Source organism: Schistocerca gregaria, chromosome 8, assembly GCF_023897955.1.
Source record: "Schistocerca gregaria isolate iqSchGreg1 chromosome 8, iqSchGreg1.2, whole genome shotgun sequence".
Classification (NCBI taxonomy): Eukaryota; Metazoa; Arthropoda; class Insecta; order Orthoptera; family Acrididae; genus Schistocerca; species Schistocerca gregaria.
The window spans coordinates 99,488,909-99,508,768 of record NC_064927.1 but is presented as its reverse complement, the minus strand read 5'-3'; positions in this window follow the sequence as shown (position 1 = coordinate 99,508,768).

Sequence of the window (19,860 nt, the reverse complement as noted above, 5' to 3'; positions counted from 1 at the left end):
GCCGCGCCGCGCCTCCCGCGCTTGCTACCGCCCAACGTCCGACAGCCTGCGCGGAGCAGCCCCCAACCTGCGCCGCAACCACCCGCGCCATTCAAACCACCGAGGATGGGGCTACACACACCGACACCACGGTCGCCAACCAGTCGCCGCGGCGGCGCCGCAAACCACGGCCAAACTGCAGCCACCGCGCGCCACAGCCTGGGTCGGCCCGCCGAGAATCGCCGCCCCCGCCCAAATGCCGCCCCCACAGCCCCAGCCGACGACCCGCCACAATGGCCAAACCTTCGTCAAAACTCCCACACCGTCGCCGCGGCAGCCCGGCCACCGCGGCCGGCGCCACAGCCACACGAGCCGAGTCGTGCGGCGATGACGGCCGTGCACAAACGCACCTCCGCCGCCCCATCGCCTTCCGCCGTTTTCCCGATCGGCCCGCAGCCGTCGGGCCACGGCCGCGGGCCGTCCTCCTCCTCTCGCCTCGCCCGCCAACACCCACAGCCCTTCCAACACATTTTTTTTTCTTTTTTCTTTTTTTTTTTTACTTTTTTACGATCGCCGCCTGCGCAACATGGCACCGGCCGACGGAGCGCCAACCCCCCCGCCACAGGCGAAAACAAAACAAAACAAAACAAAACAACGATAAACAAACAAACAAAATAAATTACCAGCCAGCCCCAACTACAGACACACCGAATCTGCCCTCACAGCCGACCTTACACGCCTCAACGTCAAAACAAAGGTGGTTTCTTTCTTTCAACGGTTACCTTACCTTAGGTTACGTCAGGTTAGGCTAAGAAGGCGTCAGGGTTAGGTTAAGCGTTGACGTGACGTCACGTCTTAACGTAGGCGTTAAGCTAAGGTTGCGGTCACGTACGTTAGGTTAAGGCGACTTGGGGGTTGGCCTAAGAGCTTAGGTTAGGTTACGTTAGTTTAGGTGGCTGCGTTAAGGGGCTTAAAGAAGTTTAGGAGGTTAAGGCGTCGAGGCGGCCGCACCCCCTTAGCTGCTGCGGCTCGGCCACGCCACGCCACGCCACGCCACGCTTTGGGGTTTCATAAGGTCGCGCGGCGGGTCGTCGGCACGCCGCAAAGGACAAAACTGCAAGACGACGTCGAAAAACAAACAACAGGTAAAAAATAAATAAGTAAAAATAAACGACGCCGACAGGCGGGGATCAGCAGAACGAGCAGATTCCGGAGAGCGAACGAGACACACACGCACGCACACACACAAACCCCCCCGAGCCGAGAGAGCACAGCACCACCACGTGTCGGCCTCCGCTCACCCGACTCGGCTGGGCTGGGCTGGCGGCCGGGCCGGATGCACGTACACGTACGGCTACAGCCACTACCCGTACACAGCCGCTCTTCACGCAACACCAGCCAAATGGCGCGCCCGCGGCTCGTCGCGGTCGCGGTCGCAACGCCACGCCGGCACACTTTCGGCACCACCGTTTTCGCGCGCACCGCAAACAAAACGCAGCCGACACACACAGAAAAAAAAAAAAAAAAACAACACAGAGCGCGAGACGGGCGGCGGCGCACCTTTCGCCAGCCGGCAGGCAATCGACTCGCCCAGTACGACAAACGCGCACGCCACCCCACCCACCAACCAACCAACCAACCAACCAGTCGTCGTCGTCGTCGTCGTCGTCGTCCCGAAATCAAACAAACTCTCAAAAGCACAGCCCCTGCTGCCAACGGACGCAGGCGCCACGCAGCTCCCTTCCCGCCACACTCGATTCGCAGCGCAACTCACCCGGCACACCGTCAAACGACGGGCTGGGCTCGCCGCATCGCCGCAACCTACACACCTTCCACGCCACGACGCACAGCCCCACCAGACGCCCGTGCCGCAACGACACTACTGCACTACCACTACCGCACTACTCCTCTCGCCCTTGCCATACACGACACAACACGCCAAAAAATGAAAATCCAAATACAAACAAAAACACCGCCCCCACGACCCAAACACATGCACGGCGCGCCAACACACGCGAGGCAAGGCACGCAGCAAACGGCGTCCCCTCCGCGTCGCGCCATCAACCTACACACACAAGGCAACCAACAACAGCCAGCCAGCCAGCCAGCCAGCCAGCCAGCCAGCCAGCCCCACTCTCACGCCGCAAAAACAGAAAACACACCGAAACCGCCAAACGCCGCACATTCGCGCTTCGCACTTACCACACACCTCTCGGCATCCGTTTCGCACACAACGACGCGACGCACAATACATCATCACGGGCTACGCACGCACACCGCGACCCACTTTTTTACGACGCCCTCGGCAGAGCACACGTGCCCACGCCCACACACAGTCGACACAACGACGCAGCGCGCAGCAGACGCGGCCGCAACACATACCTCCCCGACGACGCGCCAACACCGCCAGCCACTGCTCACTCGCCCAAGCAACCCGTGCACACAACTGCCACACGCGTCCACCACGCCGCCGCCAACCACCCGCCCGCCAGGGGGCGCTCACGTCCGCGACAACAGCGCGGCACCGCCGGGCCGGGCCGAACCGAGCCGAGCCGCCGCCTCCTCTCCACTCGGCACGCCACGTCCTGCTTGCAAAACACATGGCTCGTCCCTCTGTACACACAACGCGCCTGCCTGCGGTCGCCGCCGGCATCTATCTACCTGCGCATCGGAGCCAGGCCGGCAAGCCCACACTTAAATAATGCACTTCACCAGCCAAACAAACCCACTCTTCCTTTCTTTGCACAGCGCATGCAACAGCAGCCCCAGGAGCCGGGCCCGCCGCCAGCGTCTCCTCCTCCTCTGGGCACAGCCAGCCAGCCGTTCCCACCGCCCCGCCCCTGCTCTGCAGAACAAGAAAAAACGAAAAAGTACCAACACACGCACCCAAAGCGTAAGCCAGACAAGACCAGCCTCTCCAAGGCCACACACACGCAAAAAAAACAAAAAAACAAAAACACTACAACAAAATAAAATAAAAAAGAAAAAGCAAGCTGTCGCCTCGCCCCCGCCCGTCCCCCCACCCCACCACATTCGCCCCCTCCGCTTGTTTTCCTTTCTACAATTTCCCTCTTTTCCACCCAATATCCCGCCGCGGTTTACGGGCACCGGCCGATTTTGCGCCCGCCCACATGTGTGCCTACTCCCCACCACCATTCCCTCCGCAGGCCGCAGCCCGCTTTTCCCCCCCTCCCTGCCCACACCACACCACACCGACGGTGCTGACGTCGACACGCACCCAAGACAGGGGCCACGACCGTCTTTTTTCCTGGGCCCATCCCCGCACCGCACCTCCTTCCAATCAACGCTGTGGCGCCTGTGTCCGCGCGAGACGCGTGCGCGCCGCCTCTCTCAACATCCGTCCGCCGTCCGCCGTCCGCCGTCCGCCGGCCGGCCCGTTTTTCGGCCCCCAGGCCATCCGTCAACCACCACTGCCACTGCCCCTGCCCCTGCCCCTGCCCGCCCCGCACCACACCACACACCGCTGCTTGCCCCGGCCGTTGCCACCAAAGGCGCCAACCGCAGCCCGCGCGCGCCAGAAAGAGATGGCAAAACTACAGGGACCCAGCCGACCGACGAAAATCAGAGCAATTGGCCGGGAGGATCAAAAAGAGAGCTCCGAAAACCACCGTAGCGAGGCGTGGGAGGAAACGTTACGAGAAGCAGAAAGGGACCAGGAAAAATTCTGGAAATTTCTTAAAACTCGTAAACTAAACACGAAACATCTACATCTACATGGGGAAGGAACGACCCCACAGACCGAGCTGAAGCACTGGCGGATTCACTAGAAAGGCAATTCCAAGCACCAGAAGCGGTAGATGACGAAACTGATGACCACCAGGAAATGGTACTCAGAAGGGTAAAACCGCATCCTAAGTGCCCCGACCAGAACATCTTTCACAATCCAATAAACGCAGAAACCCCATATCTTATCACATCACAAACATACACACATCCTAAGAAGGCATCAGGCCCAGATTCCATCAAACCGCAACTACTACATCACCTACCTCCAGCAACTATCAATTATCTATCTAACATCAATATATAATGCTTGCTTCAGACTAAACTACTTGGAAACAGGCCCGAGTCATCACATTACCAAAGCCAAACAAGGACTTATTATTTCCGCAAAACTATAGGCCAACTTCCTTGGAAAGGTTCTCGGAAAGCTCATTCAAACTGAACTGAAGAAATTCAATTCTTAAACGATAACAACATAATCATCCCACAACAATTCCGATTCCGCGAAGAACACAGCACCACCCACCAGGTGACCAGACTAGTCGAGCACATATGTCAGGCCAGAAACATTAGACACAGTACTGGAGCAGTCCTGCTTGACATTGGAAAAGCATTCGGATAACGCCTTATCTACAAGCTCCACCAGTACAACTGCCCCATCCACATTATTGCTTCTTTTCTCCGCAACAGAGCATTCTATGTCCATGTACCAGGAGCGGCAAGTAACACTAGATCCATAGAGGCTGGAGTCCCGCAAGGCTCAGTGCTGGGGCCCATTCTCTACTCAATATACACAAACAAACAGCTGGGAGGACACTTGTCACTATTTGCAGACGACACTGCAGTCTACCGCAGCAGTTCTAACCTGCAATATAGAGTCACAAAAATAGAGCAACACCTACAATCCATCCAGAAATGGGCTAACCAATGGAAACAAAAAAAAAAAAAAAAACAATAAACGCGGAGAAAACCCAAGCAATACAATACGATTCACATTCAAAAAGAATACCTCCTAACCTGCATATACGCCTCAGAAATAACAATCTTCCATGGTCAGGCACAATAAAGTATCTAGGCATCAAGCTGGACAAGAGGTTGACATTTAGAGACCATGTTACACACGTTTGTAACAAGGCTGCAGCAGCAATATTCAGACTGTACCCAATCATCAAAGGAAACAGAATAAATATGCGCGCCAAAAAGAAAATCTTCAAAACCGTCATAGGAACCAGCCATCATTTACGGCTCTGAAAATCTGGTCAATGGCCGCAGACACCAACATAACAAGAGTAAAAAAGGGTGCAGAACAAATACTTCAGAATTACTGCTGATGCCGGCCGGTACCAGACAAACCGAGACATATACACAAACCATAACATACTCAAAATCCCGGAAATCATCCAAAGAAAAATCCATAAAGTTTTTTTTTTTTTCCACCAAACCACGGATTCGAACCACCCACTCATCAGAAATCTGGGACAAAATCCACCCGACCCAAGAACGACATTTCCCATCACGACAAAACACCACAAACTACAACATACCATGATAAACAAAAATAAAATACAAACACCATAACACTCACTCAAACAACAAACATCTACACACACCCAAGAGACCCTATCATCCCATCATTTTGTTACCCAACATAATCAGACAGAAGGCAGGGATCAAGGACAGATCCGGTCCTTCGAGTACAGGGGGTAAAAAATACCCATCAGACCAGCTCTCTCTCTCTCTCTCTCTCTCTCTCTCTCCTCCTCGCTTCTCCGTGCCGACGCTGCCCCGCACACGCGTTCGCGTTCGCGCTCGCGTTCGGCCGACACCACACGACAGGTCTTTGGGGCCCCGCCACTGCGCACACGCACGCCTCCTCCTCTTCCTTAGTTCTTTTTCGCTTTTCTTTTCTCCCCCGCCCCCCGCTCTCACCGCCACATCATCCCGCAACCCTTGGGGGATGTTTCCCAACATCAACGCGCCCCAATTCCACTCTCTGCCCGTGCCGCACTCTCCACTTTGCTTCTCCCCGTCCCCTACACACACGACTACCGAAACCCCGGTTGACACACCTTCTCGTAGGACAGGGGTGCGTGCGTGCGTGCGTGCGTGCGTGCGTGCGTTGTCTTGACGGTGACAGCAACAGCAACGGATCCGTCCATCCCATTCCCCCCCACTCGGTAAAGAACCATGTTCAACCCACACTACACAACAAGGGGGGCACACACGAACGCGAAAGAAAGGGCAGGGCAGGGCAGGGGCAACTATCTCGTACACATTCTTCCTCAGAACCCACATATCGCATCAATGAACGGCAGGCCAATTGCGGACTCAGCCGTGTCAGGCAAATCCAACCCAACCAACACCTCCCACGGAAACCCTGACACTGATCCAGCAGTACGCCCACATACATCGCCACACCAAATACGGGTGACGAGTGAGCAACAAATGGAACAATACACAACAAGGCTGACCTAATAAAAACTGCACGTCACGTCATACCTTCCAGACAGACGCAGTTCCGACGGGACGGCGGAACCGTATACGTACCTTTCAGCCACAACAACCGACCGACTGGACACGCCCGCGTCTCCAGCCAGCCAACCACCAGGGCCACACAGCCCGCAAGTTTCAGCGTCAACACTTCTTAACGTACGTTGCAAACTTTTCAAAACATTGCCACACACACACACACACACACACACCACGAAAAGCGTCAACCTCTCTCACACTGGATACACTCAACACTTTTTGTCGGCGGAGCTTGAGGCCAACGGTTGACACACCCCCACCGGCCACACAGGTTTCCCTTTGAAAATTGCAGTGACGGAGACGCGGCATTACGAGAGGGTTGTTTCCGAGAGCGCGAGCTGGACGGAGCTGCGGCGCCGCCGCCGCCGAGGGGTAATGAACGCACGCGATGCCGCATGACAGCCCATCACCCAAAGTTTCACCCACAACTGCACAGGTCGCACCCCCTTTTCGCGCCATACTAGTGTCGATCGTCAATTACAGCTCACGGTGTTCGCATTTGCCACTTGACGGGGGGGAAAAGAAAACAAAACAAACATCTGACACGCCATGTGTTTCTCTCTCTCTGTTATATCTAGGTCATTGGGCAGCCACTGTAAAAAAAAAAAAAAAAAAAATATTTTTACGACATGGTTGGGTAAGTGATTTAAAGACAACAATTGTGGGTCACACACCATAGACCATTTCGATAGTGTTCTTGTTCTTCTCTTTTTCCTTTTTTTATCGCTCAATTGAAATAAAACCTGGGGATGATGCAATGCTGCGATATGGCACAACCGTCGTCCATTGTACACAACTCGGGAACAAAAAGAAACCAATTCAGGGAACGTTCGTTCCTTCACAACGATTCTTTCAACGCACTTGGTCTTTACCATCCTGTATTCAACACACATTTCCTTTCATCAAACTAGGGCATTTCCATAACAGTTTGTTTCCGTTTCTGTGAGCACAATACTGCTTCTTCGACGTCATTTCACCATCTTAACTAGAGACAAACAACAAAATAGGAAAACAGCCTTGAGAACCCCGTCCACCAAATTTCAGTTAGCACGGCATCCAAGATTCTTTTCCGGGGAGTGCAGTGCAGCTGACGCTGCTCAGACCATATACCGTCGCCAGTCTCACTCAACTCTTGCGCATTCCATTCTACGCTACGTGACTATGCAAAAATGAATGAATCAAACCCGCCCAGAGAGCGTCTTGTGCGAGGGGACACACGATATAGAGAACAACAAAACACACAGGGGACACCACCAAAGTTGGAGAGAACGTTTCCACCACGGCAGCCGCGCCGTCACGCGCTTTTTTTTTTTTTCCTCCCCCCCCCCCCCACTGCACACCACCGACACCACGGGAACGTTCACCGTCCCGTTGCCCTACACTGGGCGTTTCTTTTCAACCCCCCACCCTATTCCTCGCTCCCCGGACATTCGACCGATCACAAAGTGCAACCTCTCGTTACCGTCGGGTGCCCCTCTTCATCCCCGGGGCGCCAACAACAAAACAAAAAAAAAAAAAAAACACCACCGACGCCGTCGTCTCGCGTCACCTCACTCAACTGAGCGGAAAATACACGTACATCCAGAATGACGACACCGCCTCCACAAACAAAAACCAGACGTCAGACGTCAGGTAGAAAGAGGGCACCGTACGTCGTGGCGCGTGGTCTCCTAACTCACCTCGCGCGTACAAATACAATGCAATGCGTGTCTCCTCACGTTCACACACACCTCCACGCTCCACTTTTACGTCGCCCAACCAACCAACTAACTTAACCCACCCGCTCGGCGTAGAAGCAGCTGTAGGCGGCAACGTGTTTCTCACCCTCGCCACCAACGGTGTGACATCCGACAATCGCGGTTTGCTTTCCGTTCCACACCTCCGGCCATACCATACAAAGGGGACAAAAAAAAAAATATATCAAACAAGCCAATTCCAGCGATCCGCCCCCCTAACACCAACACGTCTCGAAACACCCACGCCCACGACCCGGCTGTGGCTAAAGTGCGTATCCCAACGTCACACCAAAACCAAAGGCGCCGGCGCCGCACCACACCACAAGCTACAGCTACAGCTGTGCCGCCGTCCACCCGCTCACAACAACAACAACAACAACAACAATTCCGCCCTTCCCGCAAAGGGATTTTGGAGGCCCTGAAAAGGGCCGTTTTTTCTTTTCTTCGCCGGGCCGCGGACGAGCCTCCTATTTCCAAGAGCCACCTCCTTACTTGGAGCTCGTGTACTTGGTCACCGCCTTCGTGCCCTCGCTCACCGCGTGCTTGGCCAGCTCGCCAGGCAGCAAGAGCCGCACAGCGGTCTGGATCTCGCGGGACGTGATGGTCGAGCGCTTGTTGTAGTGCGCCAGGCGAGAAGCCTCGGCCGCAATGCGCTCGAAAATGTCGTTCACGAAGCTGTTCATGATGCTCATCGCCTTCGAAGAGATGCCCGTGTCAGGGTGCACCTGCTTCAGCACCTTGTAGATGTAGATGGCATAGCTCTCCTTCCTCTTGCGCTTCTTCTTCTTGTCGCCCTTCGAAATGTTCTTCTGCGCCTTGCCAGCCTTCTTGGCGGCTTTCCCGCTAGTCTTGGGCGGCATCACGAACAAACAGGCAGGCAGGCACGCGCAGTCAGTCAGTCAGTCAGGCGCTCCGCTCCAGTCAGCGTCTCCCCACACAGTGGCACCCGCCGCACGCCGCCGCCGCACCTTTACCAGCTCGCCCTGCTGCGGCCGCCGACCAATGGGGCGCGCGCGCAACCGGCCGCCGCACCCGAGCCCATAAAGGACCCCCACCCCGCCGGCGCCGGCACGCACTCCGCTGCTCGACTCGCTGCGGCTCGCACCGTTTGGGGCGTTGTGCTTTTCTTTCTCGCTTCTTTCGAAACTAGCCCATCGCCATGTCCGGACGCGGAAAGGGAGGCAAAGTCAAGGGCAAGTCAAAGTCCCGCTCAAGCAGGGCTGGGCTCCAGTTCCCGGTCGGCAGAATCCACCGCCTCCTGCGCAAGGGAAATTACGCCGAGCGCGTCGGCGCCGGGGCGCCCGTCTACCTCGCCGCCGTCATGGAGTACCTCGCGGCTGAGGTGCTCGAGCTGGCCGGAAACGCGGCCCGCGACAACAAGAAGACGCGCATCATCCCGCGCCACCTGCAGCTCGCCATACGCAACGACGAGGAGCTCAACAAGCTCTTGTCGGGCGTCACCATCGCACAGGGAGGTGTCCTGCCCAACATCCAGGCCGTCCTGCTGCCAAAGAAGACCGAGAAGAAGGCCTAAAAGAGAGACAGCGCAATCGGCAACCGCCGCGTGCTCCCTTGGCACGCAGCGCGCCATTTGCCGCCTCGGCTCAAAAACAAAACACAATCGGCCCTTTTCAGGGCCACCACACAAACCTACGTCCAAAGCAGAATTCCAGTCGTTCGTCGCACCACTTTTCTCTCTCTCTCTCTCTCTCTCTCTCTCTCTCTCTCTTTCTGTGTACGGTTTTTTTTTTCCTTCTTACACACACAGGCGCCGCCATCTTGTACACACGTACTTGGCCACCTCCTCCACTCCACTCCACGCACGCACAGTCTCGCGACCATTAACCAGCACACGTGGCGCACAACAACACACCTCAAAAATAACCCCTCGGCACTCAGCCGCGCCGCAACACACAGCCCATCCACCGACAAGAAGCATACAAGCAAAGAGGGAGGGGAAGGAAGGAAGGAAGGAAGGAAGGAAGGAAGGAAGGAAGGAAGGAAGGAGCTCACACAACGCAAGGGCACGCTTCCTTCCCTCCCAACCGCACCGCACACCACGTCAAAAAAACTCCAAACAAAACTAAAAGGCCAAGTAGACTAAAAAGGAAAAGAAAAAAAAAAAAACAGCAACACAGACTCTTTCGCACTTTTCAACTTCCGAACACTGTGGTGGCCCTGAAAAGGGCCGTTTTTCAATCTCTCTTTCCTTCCTTCGGTCTCACACCGCCTAACCGCCGAAACCGTACAGGGTGCGCCCCTGCCTCTTCAGGGCGTACACCACGTCCATGGCCGTCACAGTCTTGCGCTTGGCGTGCTCAGTGTACGTCACCGCGTCGCGGATCACGTTCTCCAGGAACACCTTCAGCACTCCGCGCGTCTCCTCGTAGATCAGACCAGAGATGCGCTTCACGCCGCCCCTGCGCGCCAGGCGGCGGATCGCGGGCTTCGTGATGCCCTGGATGTTGTCGCGCAACACCTTGCGGTGCCGCTTGGCGCCACCCTTGCCGAGCCCCTTTCCTCCCTTGCCGCGGCCTGTCATTCTTCTTCTTCAAGCGTCTCAACCACAATAATATAAAAAACAGAAAGCAAGGCAAGCTCCTCACCCGGCGCTAGCGAGTCGGCTACGGTTGTGGCGCCCAGCGCGCTTTTTGCAATAGGATGGGGCCCCTCCACGCCCGCATCAACGTGGTGACCAAACCAAAAGTTCTACTGTCACCTCCGTATAACATGTTAGTTTTTAGAATCAAGAGTCACAGGATGCAGGCTGTGATGTTATCCATGCGTCTGGGTAAGATTACTCATTTACATGGTCCATCAGGAGATAGAAGTGGTCGAAAGCGATTGAAGGGTAGCGGTTTTTAAGGGCAGAGGGAAAAAAGTGCCAAGGCAAGCGCCAAGGGAAAAAAACCTCTGCGATAGTAGGACGGGTAGTAAGGGCAGTAGCGGATTACTAGCTGCGACAGCGCATGCAAGGTGTGGTTATGTTAGTGCGAGGTATCGTTCATCGTTACCGTTGTCGTTGCTGGCGTTCGTTCCAGGATCTGCTGCTGCTGCGTCCCTGAAACATGACATTGTCATCATATATTAGTGGGCGATCGGTCATAGATCAGCTCACAGTGTGGGGGGTGTGTGTGGCTGGTTTGCGTGCTGTGTGCAGTACGGTTTCCCTGCGGTTGCCGGTATTTCGGCGGGTTAATCATCTGGGGTTGCCAGTAGTAGCTGAGTTGCAGGGGCTCGCCAGTACTGTCATGTTAGCGTGCTATGGACCATAGATGTTTAGTTTCGTGCTAATAGTGTTTTTGGTCTATTATGTTTCCATCTATGGTTGTGGTCGTAGTTACCCAGAGAAAGAATAAACGGGTTATGCGACTGTCTTGTGTTCCTGTAGAGTCGTGTGGAGAGTTTTTGGAATACCTGCAAGATAGTATCTAGCCGATATTCCCGGTGAAGGTCCGCGGTGCGCGTGTAGCGCGGAGCGTTGCTTATGATTCTGAGTACTTTGTTCTGTATGAGCTGCAGACGGCGCACACGTGTGGGCGCAGCGTATCCCCAGACGGGAGCAGCATACGTCATCAGAGGTCTGATAAGTGTGGTGTACATGGACCTGGACACCCTCCTATTCAGTGTGCTACGCCTGTTAAGCATAGGGTAGAGTTGTTTGAGCCTCGCGTTTGCTTTGTTGGTCACGTGTTGGATGTGGTCCCCCCAGAGTAGTTTCCGGTCCAGCCAGACACCGAGGTATTTGACCTTCTCCCGGAAACGTATTGGGCGTGCGTGTAGTGTTATTTGATTGCAGTGTTGATGTTTGCGCAGTTGTTTCGGTCTTCTGGTGAACAGAACGGCTTCGCACTTGTCGACGTTTACTCTGACACGCCACTTCACCAACCAGGGCTCTGCCGTTCTGAGTGCGGTCTGTAGTCGTGAGTTAATGTTAGACGGCTTCCAATCTTGCGCTAGGATGGCAGTGTCATCCGCGTAGATTGCCATCGTCGTGTTATGTGTATCTGGGAGGTCGTTAATGTAGAGGTTAAACAGTAAGGGCCCTAGGATGCTTCCTTGGGGTACCCCTGCCTGTATACGCGCCAGGCGGCGGATCGCGGGCTTCGTGATGCCCTGGATGTTGTCGCGCAACACCTTGCGGTGCCGCTTGGCGCCACCCTTGCCGAGCCCCTTTCCTCCCTTGCCGCGGCCTGTCATTCTTCTTCTTCAAGCGTCTCAACCACAATAATATAAAAAACAGAAAGCAAGGCAAGCTCCTCACCCGGCGCTAGCGAGTCGGCTACGGTTGTGGCGCCCAGCGCGCGCGCCGCCCCCCTATATAGACTCTGGGGCCCCGCGGCCCGCCCTCCCCTCACCCCACCACCGCGCACCGAGGGCATATAAGCGCAGCACCGGGGCGCGCGGGCCCCGATTCCGAGCTGCGATGTCGAACCAATCGAACGCATGTACAGGAGCTGAGGGTGTGGCGGATCGCCGCCAGGCGGAGCTTGCTTCGTCGGCGGCCCCATCCGGCCCCCCACTGAAGACAACCCGGCGCATTCACCCGGCTCACGAATTGGACGATTCTCCGGTTCTTCCAGCTGCAGAAGGAAGTGCTGCGTCCCCCGGCGGCGAACTGCCGCCGTCGCAGCCTACACTGGACGTCACAACTGGGCGATGCGGCATCGATTCAGGAATCGATGAAGCCGCCCTTAGGGAGTTAGATAGGGCAAATGGCGCGTCAGGGCCCCCTTCACGTGGGACCAGCCCGCGCGCGCCGAGGCAAAGGCAGTGTTCCACGAGTGTCCCCCGCCCCTCGCCCGCCCCACTCGATATGCCAGACATTTCCGATGCCGTCTGCGTCTCTGAGTCGGACAGTGACTCCGTCACTGGCTACATCGACGACAGCGACATCGCGGAGGGCCTAGAAGAGAGTCTTATCGCCCTCCGCGACGCCGCGGAAGAGGAGGGACTGCCCTGTGACCCCGCTCTGCGGGCGCGGATTCTCTTCCCTAACGCCGCTGCCGCTGACGCCGACGGCGACGCCATGCAATGCGAGATGGAGTCGCGTAAGAGGAAACCAGCGGCCGCCTCTTCCGACTCCGAAGCTGCCCCCTCCGAGGTCGCTCGTGGGAAGAAGCAGAAGGCCGCCGCCGACGCTGAGGGCTTCGCCGTCCCCAGGAAGACGGCACCCCGCCGCCGCATTGTCAAGACGCCGGTCCTCCCGGTGCACAATCAATTTGCGGCGCTTTCCGACGGTGCGGCGGACTCCTCTCCACCCCCTCCACCCCCATCCACAACTCCCCACCCCAATCCTACCCGTCCCCCTCCCCTCACAATCGAATATGCGGAGTCCTACAAATCCCTGCACGACCTGCTCATTCACGTCACTGACTCCGATTTCCGAGTGAAGACGATTGGCGAAAACTTGTACCGCCTCTATCTCCAGACGCCTGTTGACCTCCAGAAGGTCTACCACGTCCTTGGGTCCCACAGCATCGGCTACAGCACCCCCCCTGAGAGGTCCAAACGGATTAGGGTCGTCGTCCGCGGGCTCCCCTTTAAATATACGGACGACGACCTCCGGGAAGCGCTGACAGCTCTCAATATTACTCCTGCTGTCATTTCCCGAGTAGTCTCCCCCCGCACTAAACTCCCCACCCCCCTTTTCTTCGTCTCAGCCGACGATACCCCAGCCAACCAAGTCCTTATGCACCTGACCTCCATTGACAATTGCACGGTCACCATGGAGAAGCCCCGTTCCAGGCGCCTCATTCTAATATGCTACCGGTGCCAGGGCCTGGCGCACTTTGCGAGTAATTGTACTCGTGCGGTGCGCTGTGTCAAGTGCGCCGGCGGCCACGCCTCCTCCACTTGCGTCAAACCCCGCGAGGTCCCCCCTACCTGTGCTCGCTGTAATGGGGCGCACACGGGCAACTACTTGGGTTGTCCGGCAGTCAAAGCCCACCGCGCCAATCTGCGTCGCTCCGTCGCCCCTCCAACGATGGAGCGTCGTGGACTTACTTATGCGACTGCCCTTGGTCGGTCGGAACCCTCTCCCGCCCATACCCCCCCCCCCCCCGTTTCCCACGATCATACCACCCTGCCCCGCCCCCACTCCTCTCTATCCCCATCCCCCCTCCTGACTCCCACACCCCCTGTCCCTACCCCCAACACTCCGTATCCACCCCAATTCCCCCCCCACCCCCTCCCCTCCTTCCTCACGTCCATCCCGGTCCTTCCCCGCACCCTCCACCCTCCTCCCCTGTCCACCCGGTTTTTGGTGACCTCATTTCCAGTGTTGTGGAGGCATTGACCTCTGCACTCACTGGGGCACTAGACACCATCCTCACCTCCATTCCCCAGCAGATTGCTACTGCCCTTTCCCATTCCATCTCCCCCATCACCACCGCCCTCCCCACCACCCAACATGGCCATTAGACTCCATGGCCTTACCGTACTAATCTGGAATGCCAATGGCATCTACCGCCAGCAAGGTGAGTTTCGGCAGTTCCTCCTTGATGAGGGGGTAGACATCTGTCTTGTTGCCGAAACCCACCTTAAACCTGGGGTGACCGCCAGGGTACCAAACTTCTGCTGCTACCGGTCAGACCGGCCGACAGCACGAGGCGGCACGGCAGTATACGTACGTGCCTCCCTCCGCCACCACCCCGTCACCCTCCCTGCCCTTGCCACAATAGAGGCCACTGGTGTCGTGGTGCACACCGTGCGTGGCCCCATCACCTTTGTGGCGCTTTACAGGCCGCCCCACCGCGGCGTTCTCCACGGCCCTGACTTTGCTCAGGTCCTGTCACTAGGCCACTCCCTCTTCGTTGGGGGCGACTGTAATGCCAAGCATGCCGCCTGGCACAGTCGCCTAACCAACAACGATGGCCGTCGCCTCCTCCGTGTGGTGGAAGCCCACGCCGCCCATGTTGTTGCCCCCTTCGACCCCACCATCTTCCCGACAAATGGCCCTCCTGACGTCCTTGACATTGCATTGGTTAAAGGACTCCCCCTCCCTATCACTGCCACTACCCGTGCTGCCCTTGCCTCCGACCACGTCCCAGTAATTTGCACGGTCGACCTTGTCGGCTCCCTAGTGCCACCACGTGACACCTTGGACCTCCGTGGCATCGACTGGGCGTCTTATCGGAGACGGGTCGAGGCAGCACTCCCTACCATACCAGACGCCGCCAGGGTGGGGGCTGACCTCACCCTCGCACAGTTCACGGACGCCGCCATCACTGCTGCAGTTGCAGCAACGCCTCCACATCCCCCGCACCCTCCGACCCATGTGCGCCCTCTCCCCCTAGCCCTCCGCGCACTCATCACCGAGAAAAACAGGGTCATCCGCGAATGGCAAAGAACACGAGACCCTGCCACTAAGCGCCGGATAAATCGAATGCAGCGGGAGATCCGTGCTGCCGTTCAGACCCACCGCAGTCAGGACTGGGAGCGAAAAATCTCCGCCCTTGACCTGAGCGATGCATCCGCATGGCGCCTGGTCTCCCGCATCATCCACAAACGCCCGCAAATTCCCCCCCTCCTGGTCGGCGCTGAGGCTGTGTGCGATCCTGATGCTAAGGCCAATGCCTTGGCTGATGTGTTCGCACGCAGCTTCACCCCTGTCACCGACCCCGTTGACCCCGACCATATCCAAATGGTCACCGCACGAGTCCACCAGTTCCTCACCGCCCAGGATCCAGAAGACCATATCACCCCCGTCACGGATGAGGAGATTGCCCGGGAGCTTAAGTCCCTCCACTCCCGAAAAGCCGGTGGCCCAGACAGATTCACCAATCAGCTTCTCAAGCAGCTTCCCCCAGCCTCTGTTCCCGTCCTTACTTCTACTTTCAATTCCATCCTCTCCTCTAGGCAGTTTCCTTCCGTGTGGAAACACGCGGAGGTGATTGCCATCCCCAAACCTGGGAAAGACCCTCGATCCCCTTCCAGCTATCGTCCCATCAGCCTCCTTCCCGCCCTCTCCAAGCTGTTTGAGAGGCTGTATCTCAAACGTGTCCTGATCCACGTCGCTCGGGAGCGGGTACTCCCCGACGTTCAGTTTGGCTTCCGGCGAGGACACTCCACCACCCACCAACTCCTCCGTCTTGTTGAGGAAGCACTGGAGGCCATTGAGCGTCGGGAGTACTTCGGGGCCGTCTTCCTCGATGTCTCCCGGGCGTTCGATTCTGTCTGGCACGAGGGGCTACTTTACAAGCTCTTCGGGCACGGCTTCTCCATCTCCCATGTGCGCCTCATCGCCACCTACTTAGAAGGTCGTACATTCCATGTCCGGATCCCGGGAGGTACCTCCACCAGGCGTCGTATCAGGGCGGGTGTTCCACAGGGGAGCGTGCTCGGCCCTGTTCTATACAGTCTGTTCACAGCTGACACGCCCACCGTGCCTCGTGTGCATCTCGCCCTGTATGCGGATGATACCGCGGTTTTTGCTCGCTCCCGGAGCAAGGCGCTCCTCCGGCAGAAACTACAACAGGCCATCGACTCTGTTGTCGATTATGCCAAACGTTGGCGCCTGGCCTTCAACCCGGCAAAGACGCAGGCACTCATCATTTGTCGGCGGCGGTGGCCGGTCGCCTATCCCCCTGTCACTGTGCTCGGCACCCCCGCCCCCTGGGCCAGAACAGCTATGTACCTGGGGGTCACCCTGGATAGGGCCCTCACCTGGCGTCCCCACATAGAGGCCATCCGGCGGAAGGCCTTGGGGCGCATCGGCCAACTCTACCCTTTTATGAACCCTACCTCTACCCTTCCCATTCCTCTTGCCCTCCTCCTCTACACATCCCTCATCCGCCCCCTCCTGGAGTATGCCTCGGTTGTGTGGGGCAAGGCCGCGCCTACGCATCTCCACCGCCTGCAGACGGTACAGAATCGTGCCCTTCGAATTGCCCTTCGCCTCCCTTACCGTTTCCCAACCCGTGAACTTCACCTCCTTGCCAATATCCCCCTCCTTCAAGACCGTGTCCGATCCTCCGCCATCTCCTTCTATGACCAATCCCGTCATTCCCCCAATCCACTCATTGTCTCTCTTGGCACCCGCCTCCATCGCCTGGCCACCACTCGCTGGCCCGACCTCCTTTCCCGCCCCCCCTGACACCTCCCATCCACCCCCCCGTCCTGTTACTTCTTCCTCTTCCTACCACTTCTCCTTTTTTGTCACCCCATCCTGAAATATCTGCCGCCACCGTCATCGACGTCGCCAAGAAAATCTGGCCAGGACGAAGGCCTTTCGTTTTCTTCATCCTCTTCCTGCCATCTTTCACTATTCTTTCGTCTGTCACTCAACGTTTCTTTTCCGGCTAGTCAATGGAGCCGTTCGTTTTCCTCTATCTCTCACTATTCCTTTTACTGTTCTGTCACCTGTTACTGTTAATTACCGTGCAACGGCCAGTCAATTGGGCCTTTCGTTTTCCTGCTTCTCTAACTATCCCTCTCACTATTCTTTCATCTTATTTAAAAAAAAAAAAAAAAAAAAAAACCGAAATGCACAACGTCAAGCAAACCATACCGCCAAGTCCACATCTTCACCACCCGTCAAGAGGAAGGCGAAGCGCGCCAGCGCTAGAACTTCCTATACGAGTCGAGGGACCACCCTCTCCTGTGCAGCGTGGCGTGGCGTGGCGTGGCGCGCGGGCCCGTTGTCAAGGCAGCACCGGACGCCGTCGCGCACGCATATCCACGCCGCATCCGCATCCGCAGTAGCCATGGCCCGGACACAGCAAACGGCCCGCAAGTCCACCGGCGGAAAGGCGCCGCGCAAACAGCTCGCCACCAAGGCGGCGAGGAAGAGCGCGCCCGCCACCGGCGGCGTCAAGAAGCCCCACCGCTACAGGCCGGGCACCGTCGCCCTGCGAGAAATCAGGCGCTACCAGAAGAGCACAGAGCTGCTCATCCGCAAGCTGCCATTCCAGCGCCTAGTGCGCGAGATCGCCCAGGACTTCAAGACCGACCTGCGCTTCCAGAGCTCCGCAGTCATGGCCCTGCAGGAGGCCAGCGAGGCCCACCTCGTCGGCCTCTTCGAAGACACCAACCTGTGCGCAATCCACGCCAAGCGAGTCACCATCATGCCCAAGGACATCCAGCTCGCGCGCCGCATCCGCGGCGAGCGCGCCTAAACCCGCACACCGCCAAACAAACAAAACGGCCCTTTTCAGGGCCACTAACGTCTCTCCGTCGCGAGCAAAACTTTGTCGGTCGCAACGACTAGTTCCCCACCCACTCTCCAGTCCAGTCGTCCCACTCCCGGCCCGGCGCCGCCGTTTCCAAAAAAAAAAAAAAAAAAAAGCACCGCACCGGCCGAGCCAAGTCGCAAGCGTCAATAGCGCCACCCACACAGGCCACGGCACAAAACGTGACGCCCGGAAAGCAAAGCCAAAAAAGACTATTCCAAAACCACCACCAAGACAAACAAACAAACGCGGCGCAAAATAAATAGGTAAAAATAATAAAAGTAAAATACACTTTATGTAACACCAACCGCGCGCCGCCGCCCACGCCCGCCAACGACCCCACAATCCAACCACCGCGGCACGCAAACACCATCCACACATGAAACAAACAAACGCCAGCAAGCAAGACAGACAGACAACAAGGCAACCGACCGACCACGACACGACAATCAACACCTTCCCGACGTGCTTTGATGGCCCTGAGAAGGGCCGTTTTTGTTTTTGTCCGGGACCGCGCGACAGCCTCTGGTTGCGCGCCGGCCACCAGGCGACGGTGTCAACCGCCAACCCTTCCCTGCCCTTTTTACTTCTTCTTCTTGGGCGAAGCCTTCGCCTTAGACGGCGTCGCCGTCGCCTTCTTCGGGCGCGGCGCCTTCGGCTTCTTCGTCGGAACCTTGGCGGCCTTCTTCGCCTTCGACGGCGACTTGGCCTTGGCCGGCTTGGCCGCAGCCGCCTTCTTCGCACCCGCGGGAGCGGCCGACGCCTTCTTGGCGGCGCCCGCCTTCCGACCGGTCGCCGCCTTCACGCCGCCAGCCTTCTTTGCGCCGGCCGCACGGGCCCCCTTCTTCTCCTTGCTGGCCGGAGCGACGCGCTTCTTCTTCGCACCACCGCCGCCACCACGAGCCTTGCCGCCCTCGGCCGCCCCGCCGCCGGCGCCGGCAAGCTTGAAAGAGCCCGACGCGCCCTTCCCCTTCGTCTGCACCAGCTCGCCAGCCACGACGGCCGACTTGAGGTACTTCTTGATAAAGGGCGCCAGCTTCTCCGCGTCCAGCTTGTAGTGCGCGGCAATGTACTTCTTGATCGCCTGCAGCGACGACCCGCCGCGCTCCTTCAGACTCTTGATGGCGGCCGTCACCATCTCAGAGGTGCGCGGGTGCGCAGGCTTGGCGCGCGGCTTCTTCGCAGACGACGCAGACTTGGCCTTCTTCGTAGTGCCGGTGGCGGCGGGTGCCGCGGCAGTCTCGTTCGTAGCCGCCTGGTCTGCCATCTTTTGCTTGTTCTCTTTTCTTTTTTCCCCTTGGTTTCGCTTCCTTCTCTCCTTCGACGACGCACAACAGCGAGGGGCGCGCAGCAGAGAATAGCCGCGCACGCTGCTGCTGCTGTTCGACCTTACGGGTCTGCCCTGACCCGTGCAGGAGCAGGCTAAGCAGTCAACTGCTATTCCTGCGGGAGCCTTTCGTTTTGGAGGGACTAACTCTCTTCTTGGATTGGCCTCTGGTTGGTTTCTTCGTGGATGGGGATGTCCTGTCTCTATTGCGGAAGTTTTCACTCCCGCAACAGGTCAGGCCAGCGTGTTGTTGGCCTGTGGTGTGCAGGATGGCCCAGATCCCTGATGAGCCGGTTGTCGGACCGTTCGGCCCGCTCATAGAAGGCCCGCGCCGATTGCTTGAAGCGGTCGCGGAGGAGGGGTATTCCGGTCT